Raw genomic sequence first — 6,653 nt, 5'->3', positions numbered from 1 at the left:
TGGTCAGGAAGACGGAATTTGAGAAGGTAAAAACCTTTACATAAGCCTCATACCTCTATATCTGGAACACTTTCTTTGGGGGTAAAGAGTGGGAGGGAATCACTAGGTGCTACAGAATGGAGGGAGGAAGAAAGGAAGGGAGGGAAAAAAGAAAGAAAGAAAGCAACATATGAAACAAATTCGATTACATTTTTAACATAAAGAAAAAGACTTCTTATTGATATAGAAGTGTCCTCAAGTCAGTTATCTTTTATACAGTTAGACCACTGATTCATCTATTGTAAGATCAGAATTAGTAAAACACAAAAATAAAGATAAGAAAAAGATATGGCATACAGCAGAAATGACTGAAATCTCAATTATTTAAACAAGTACCTGAAAATCAAAAAGGGAAAATGAAGAACAAAAATGATATAGACAGTGACTAATAATTTCATCCAGTTTAACCAATGTAAATTTATTGCTACAACAAAGCCCAAAAGAGACTAAAATGTGCCTTTGCAAATATCTGACATTTGCCAAATATAAAGAGATGACTCCCAAGGGCAACAACATTTTAGAATAGAAACGTTTTTGTAAAATCTTACAATCAAGAGTAATGGACTACTATGAATAGTATCGTCAAATAAAAGGAATAAAATTAGAGGGTGAGAAATATATAATGTTATACTAATGCAATATTGTAACCTTTCTATTAGCCTTTCTCATAGCATGATGCCTAGACATCTCTTTGGAATGTCACATTTTCTCCTATATCAGTTATTTGTGCACATGCTACACACACACACACACACACACACACACACACACACACCGCCATTTTAAATTGTAAACTCCTTAAGGTCTATGTCCTTTCTGCCACAGGAGGTAATAGATTCCCCCTCACAGAAGATCTTCCTGTAGAGCTTTGATGATCACTTGCTGGAAATATATTTAAAAGGGTTCTTGCTCAAGACTGGTTTGAACTAGTGACCTCTGGGGTCCCTTCAAATTAGTATCCTGGGCTTTTCTTGCTGGGTTCCTAGCATGTAAGAGCACTGGCTGGGCTCTCTCCATGCAATCTGGATCCATCTTTTCTCCTGGAGCAATCCCCCGAGGTCTCCTCATCATGAATGAACAGATGACCCTTTGGGGAACCCTTAAAGGCCACAATGGCTGGGTTACCCAGATCGCTATGACCCCACATTTCCCAGACATGATCCCATCAGCCTCCCAAGATAAGACCATTATCATGTGGAAGCTTACCAGAGATGAAACAAACTATGGAATCCCCCAGCATGCCTTCAGGGGTCACTCACATTTTATTAGTGATGTGGTTATTTCCTCTGATGGCCAGTTTGCACTCTCGGGCTCCTGGGATGGCACACTAAGACTGTGGGATCTTACAACTGGCACTACCAGTAGGCACTTTGTTGGTCACACCAAGGATGTGCTGAGTGTGGCCTTCTCTTCAGACAACCACCAGATTGTCTCTAGTTCCCGGGATAAGATCATCAAACTGTGGAACACTCTGGGTGTCTGTTAAATACACTGTGCAGGATGAGAGCCACTCAGAGTGGGTGTCCTGTGTCTGTTTTTCACCCAATAGCAGCAACTCTATCATTGTCTCCTGTGGCTGGAACAAGCTGGTCAAGGTCTGAAACTTGGCCAACTGCAAACTGAAGACAAACCACACTGGCGGGGCAGCTAGGTGGTGCAGTGGATAGAGCACCGGCCCAGGAGTCAGGAGTACCTGAGTTCAAATCTGGCCTCAGACACTTAACACTTACTAGCTGTGTGACCCTGGGCAAGTCACTTAACCCCAATTGCCTCACCAAAAAAAAAAAAAAAAAGAGTAAATGCCCATGCTGTGGGACTTCAACGAGGGTAAACACCCCTATACTTTGGATAGTGGTGATATAAGCAATGTCCTTTGCTTTAGTCCCAATCACTACTGGCTTTGTGCTGCCACTGGGCCCAGCACCAAGAACTGGGACCTAGAAGGTAAAATCATTGTGGAGGAGCTTAAGCATGAAGTGATCAGGGGCAGCTGGGTGGCGCAGTGGATGAAACACCGGCCCTGGATTCAGGAGGACCTGAATTCAAAGCCGACCTCAGACACTTGACACTTACTAGCTGTGTGACCCTGGGCAAGTCACTTAACCCCAATTACCTCACCAAAAAAAAAAAAAATAAGTGATCAGCACCAGCAGCAAAGCTGAGCCTCCCCAAGGTACTTCCTTAGTCTGGTCTGCTGATGGCCAGACTCTATTTGCTGGATACACAGACAACTTGGTGCAGGTGTGGCAAGTGACCATTGGCACTCCATAAAAGGGTCGACTATAATCAGATTTTGAAATAAAGACCTTAATCTCTGCCTTTTGGGGGGAAAATTTGGGATTCTGTATCTGCAGTTGTTAGCAAAATGCCTTGCACACAGTGACTAACATGTTTACTGAATGGAATTTAACTCTTGGGTCCCTAAAACATGCAAACATGATCATCAGGAGCTCCTGATGGCTTATTCCTATGCCATGTTACTACTTTCTTCACTCCCTTAGAAGACTAGTTTTATGTGACAAAGACAGCATGCCCAAGTACTCATAGGTAGATCTTTACATGTCCCTCTGTGTCACCTCACTCCTGAGATTTCTAAGAACAAAAGCCTTTCCAAAAAGAGGTTTTCTGTGAACATCTTTTTGTGACCCTGACACTCTTATATACCCCCATGCTGACTGTATGTAGCTCATATTTTTAATATTCAGTTTCCAAATTATTGACATATTTCCAATTAGCTCCCCTATATGGATAGTAAGGAGCCCCTAAATGGGGGGTCCTCAGCCCAAACAGTGGTAGAATTCTCTACTTCCTGGACCATAAGGCCTTTCCAAACATAAGACAAGACCTTCTTTGATGATCCATGCTATTCACCCTTTGTTACCCAACAGATGTGGAAAAGAAAGTTTCCTGTGATTTCTGGCACCTCCATCACTAGCCCAGAAAAAGGGTGGGTTTGTTCATTTGTTTGCTTAGCTCCCACTTTGTTGGTCTGGGCCAAAGGTTGTCTTTTTTAAACATCGTTCTTTCCTAAAAATGTTATTGTTATTGTTAGCCCTTTTCTTTCATAGCCTCACCTTCCTCGGAATGCAACCACGTTATTATGTCACTCTTAAATGTCATTTAATCTACTAGTCAAAGAAGTGTTTATCATCTATACTAGGTGCATCGTGGATAAGTCAAGCAATGTAACCTTATTTATCTCATTTTTATTTGAAATTCCCATGACCTACATCTGTCCAAAGGTTGACAAATTAATTTTCAGTTCCATTCCATTTAAAAAATAGTTATTAAGCACCAACTATGTGCAAAACACAGTGGTAGGTACTGGGAACGATAGAAATAATAAATAAGAACCAGTTTCTGTCGGTACTAGCTGATATTCATTTGCAGATCAGCTCCACATAAGTGGGTCTGACTTGAAAAGCTGTCTAGGTTCAATGCTCTGTCACTATTCAAATCATTTTCCCACTGTGCACAACCTTCTCAAAACTTTTGCCCTACTGATTCCTAATGCTTACTGGGACATCCTTTGGCCAATAGGTTCCTGTTCTCTTCCATCTTAGCACTTTTAACCCCTATTCCCTTCTTCTTTCATTAGAGACTGATTTCCTAATGCAAGACTGAGACATCCCTTGGAAGCAATGGTTCACCTCAGCCAGGCTGTGACAAGTACCTGCCATCAGGAAACTCATACTCGGTTTGTTTCTGTCAAATGCACTCTGAATCTTTTGTGTCTTTTAACAATTATTTTGCATGTTGGAAATAAATACCTGTCCCATACTTAGCTCATAGTGTATATCGAATACCTTTCTATTTTAACTTTTGAAGAAACACTGGAGCCCAAACTTAAATTGAAAGTATTCTTTTCCTAAGACTGCTAGGGTAGGGAACATAACAAACTAAAAAAAGTGAGGAAAAACAGACTAACTTTTCTCATTAGAGGCCAATCTCTCCAAGGACTTAATCCTGTCCAGACTTGGATCCAGAATTAAAGAGTTACTCAGCAGAGATGGGAGAGGGGGATCAATATTCCAGCTTCCTGGTTCCAGTAGCAATTTACAATGTTAGATGCAGAATAACTCCCATCCTTATAGATAGTACTTTTCATTTCCTTTCATGACAACCTGTTACTAAGATGTTGAGTTGAGTAAGATGCTATGGTGCCAGTAGTCTATCAATAAACATTTATTAAGAGCCTATTCTTTGCCAGTACCGTACTAAGTTCTGGGAATACAAAGAAAGACAAAAGACAGTCAAGATGACTAATGATATCCTGGGATGTTGTGAATAACCTTAGGGTCTCTGATATCTGACCAAGCTTTATGTGCTCCATAGTATCTGCTTCAGCCACTTTCAAGGACATTGAAACAATGTGTTCTCATACATTCATTCCACCAGGGGAAGTCTTCACATGCTGGGGGAAGGGGGGCACATCCCTCTAATTCAACAATAGGTTTTAGGTCTGCTGGTTACCCTCAACCTGGTTTAGCCCATTTTCTGGGTATGGCCACTGTGCACGCTGGTTTCTTGGAGCCACAGATGAGGGTTGGGTAAAGGTGGACACCAAAGGTAGATGAGCAGTCTGAAAAAGGTTCAGCAAGCCCTCATACCACAGGTGCTAGTCCTCCTACAGTGCCCCCCACATCCCTACAATGACTATAGTAAGGTCCTGAAAGAAGCATAAAGGGGTTGAGAGTAAAAGTTTAGGTAGAAGGATAAGCCATGATAAATTAACGGAAATTTTTCCTCCTCCATGATAGGATGTAAGAGAGAAGGCTGCGAGTGAGGAGGTGGAGAAAGTAGGATAGTGGGGAGTAGAACAGGCAGTGAAGGGAGGGATTTAAATTCAGGCCCTCTTACTCAAGAGCCAGAGATCTTTCCATCATTCCAAGCCAATCCAAGTGAACTGGAGATCTTCAAACAGGCTGAATGACCACTTGTCAGATATGCCAACATGGATTTCCTTTCCAATGCTCTGATTCCACAATTCTGTTATTCTTTGATTCTAAAATTCAATAAACCAAGTACATAACTGTTGTAAGGGCTGTAGATACAAAGCTCTTAAAAACAATAACAGTACACTTGTCTTCAAGGATCTTATAACATATTGAGGGAGGGGGAGATGACAATGCTTCATATCCACTACTGCAGGAAGAACCTGTGCACTCCCAAGCTTCTACAGTGTGTGACTGATAGAAATTTAAGAAAAGAATGAACCTTGAGATCAGTTGGATAAACAGCTAGAGCATTACTATTTACTGGAGATTTATTAGTATTACTATGTGCTAAGTTAGGTGGCAGCTAGGTGGCTCAGTGGCTAGAATGCCAGGAATAAAGTCAGGAAGACATCTTCCTGAGTTCAAATCCAGCCTCAGACACTTATTCACTGGGTGACCCTGGACAAGTCACTCAACCCTATTTGCTCCAGTTTCCTCAACTTTAAAATGAGCTAGAGAAGGAATTGGCAAACTACTCCAATATCTTTGCCAAGAGAACTACAATTGGGGTCGTGAAGAGTCAAACATGACTGAATATGATTGAAAAACAACAATAGGTACTACACAAAATGCTGGGAATAGAAATAATGGCACACAAGACGCTCTCTCCCATCAAGGAGTTTGTGTTCTAATAGAGGAAGATAATATATAAATGGAACCTGGGAAGGTTGGTAGGAGATCAGTACTGCAGCACAGCTTGGCTCAGTCCAGAAAGTAGTATTTTGCCATGCAAAATAAAGCAAAAACCGACTTATCTGAGTAGAGGGACACAAAGGTGACACCTAGGCCACAGGAAGCAAGATGGTGGAAGTGATTGTCCCAGTAGAGAAGGTATGGATCAGATCAGACTAGGAAGTAATATGGAGGCCTGGCCTAGGCAAGAAAAGGAACCATTTATGTTTCTAAAACTGTTCCTAGTCTCAACTTTAGGGAGTATAGTTAAGGTTTTCTTTAATAATGTTTTATATTTTCCCAATTACACACGAAGAAAATTTTAACATTCAGTTTTTTTTAAATAATAAAAATTTTATTTAAAGTTTTGAGTTCCAAATTCTACCCTTCCTTCCCTCCCTTCCCTCCCTTCCTGAGGTGGTAAGCAATCAGATATAGGTTATACATGTGCAATTATCTAAAACATTACTATATTAGTCATTTTGTGTAAGAAAACTTGGATAAAAGAAAAAATGAAAGAAAGTGAAAAATAGCATGCTTCAGTCTATTCCATCAATATCAGTTCTTTATATGGAGGTGGATAGTATGTTTCATCAATAGTCCTTTGGGATTGTTTTGGATCATTATATTGTTGAGAAAAGTCAAGTCATTCACAGTTCTTCATCAAACAGTATTGCTGTTTCTGTGCACAATGTTCTCTTGGTTCTGCTCACTTCACTATACATCAGTTCATACAAGTCTTTCCAGGCCTTTCTGAAATAATCTTGCTTGTCATTTCTTATAGCACAATAATATTCCATCACCATCATATACCACAGCTTGTTTAGCCATTCCCCAAATGATGGGTATTCCTTTTATTTCTAATTCTTAGCCACCACAAAAATAGCTGCTATAAATATTTTTGTACAAATACATCTTTTTCTCTTTTGGGGGATGTCTTTAGGA

General features: G+C 40.4%; 1 pseudogene; it reads left to right on the top strand.

Annotated features, from left to right (window-relative positions):
• The first annotated feature begins 1,108 nt into the window (after nt 1-1,108).
• Nucleotides 1,109-2,310, top strand: LOC122750686 (annotated as a pseudogene).
• The last annotated feature ends 4,343 nt before the right edge of the window (nt 2,311-6,653 follow it).

This window comes from Dromiciops gliroides, chromosome 1 (assembly GCF_019393635.1).
Source record: "Dromiciops gliroides isolate mDroGli1 chromosome 1, mDroGli1.pri, whole genome shotgun sequence".
Classification (NCBI taxonomy): Eukaryota; Metazoa; Chordata; class Mammalia; order Microbiotheria; family Microbiotheriidae; genus Dromiciops; species Dromiciops gliroides.
This window is presented reverse-complemented; position numbering and strand designations above follow the sequence as displayed.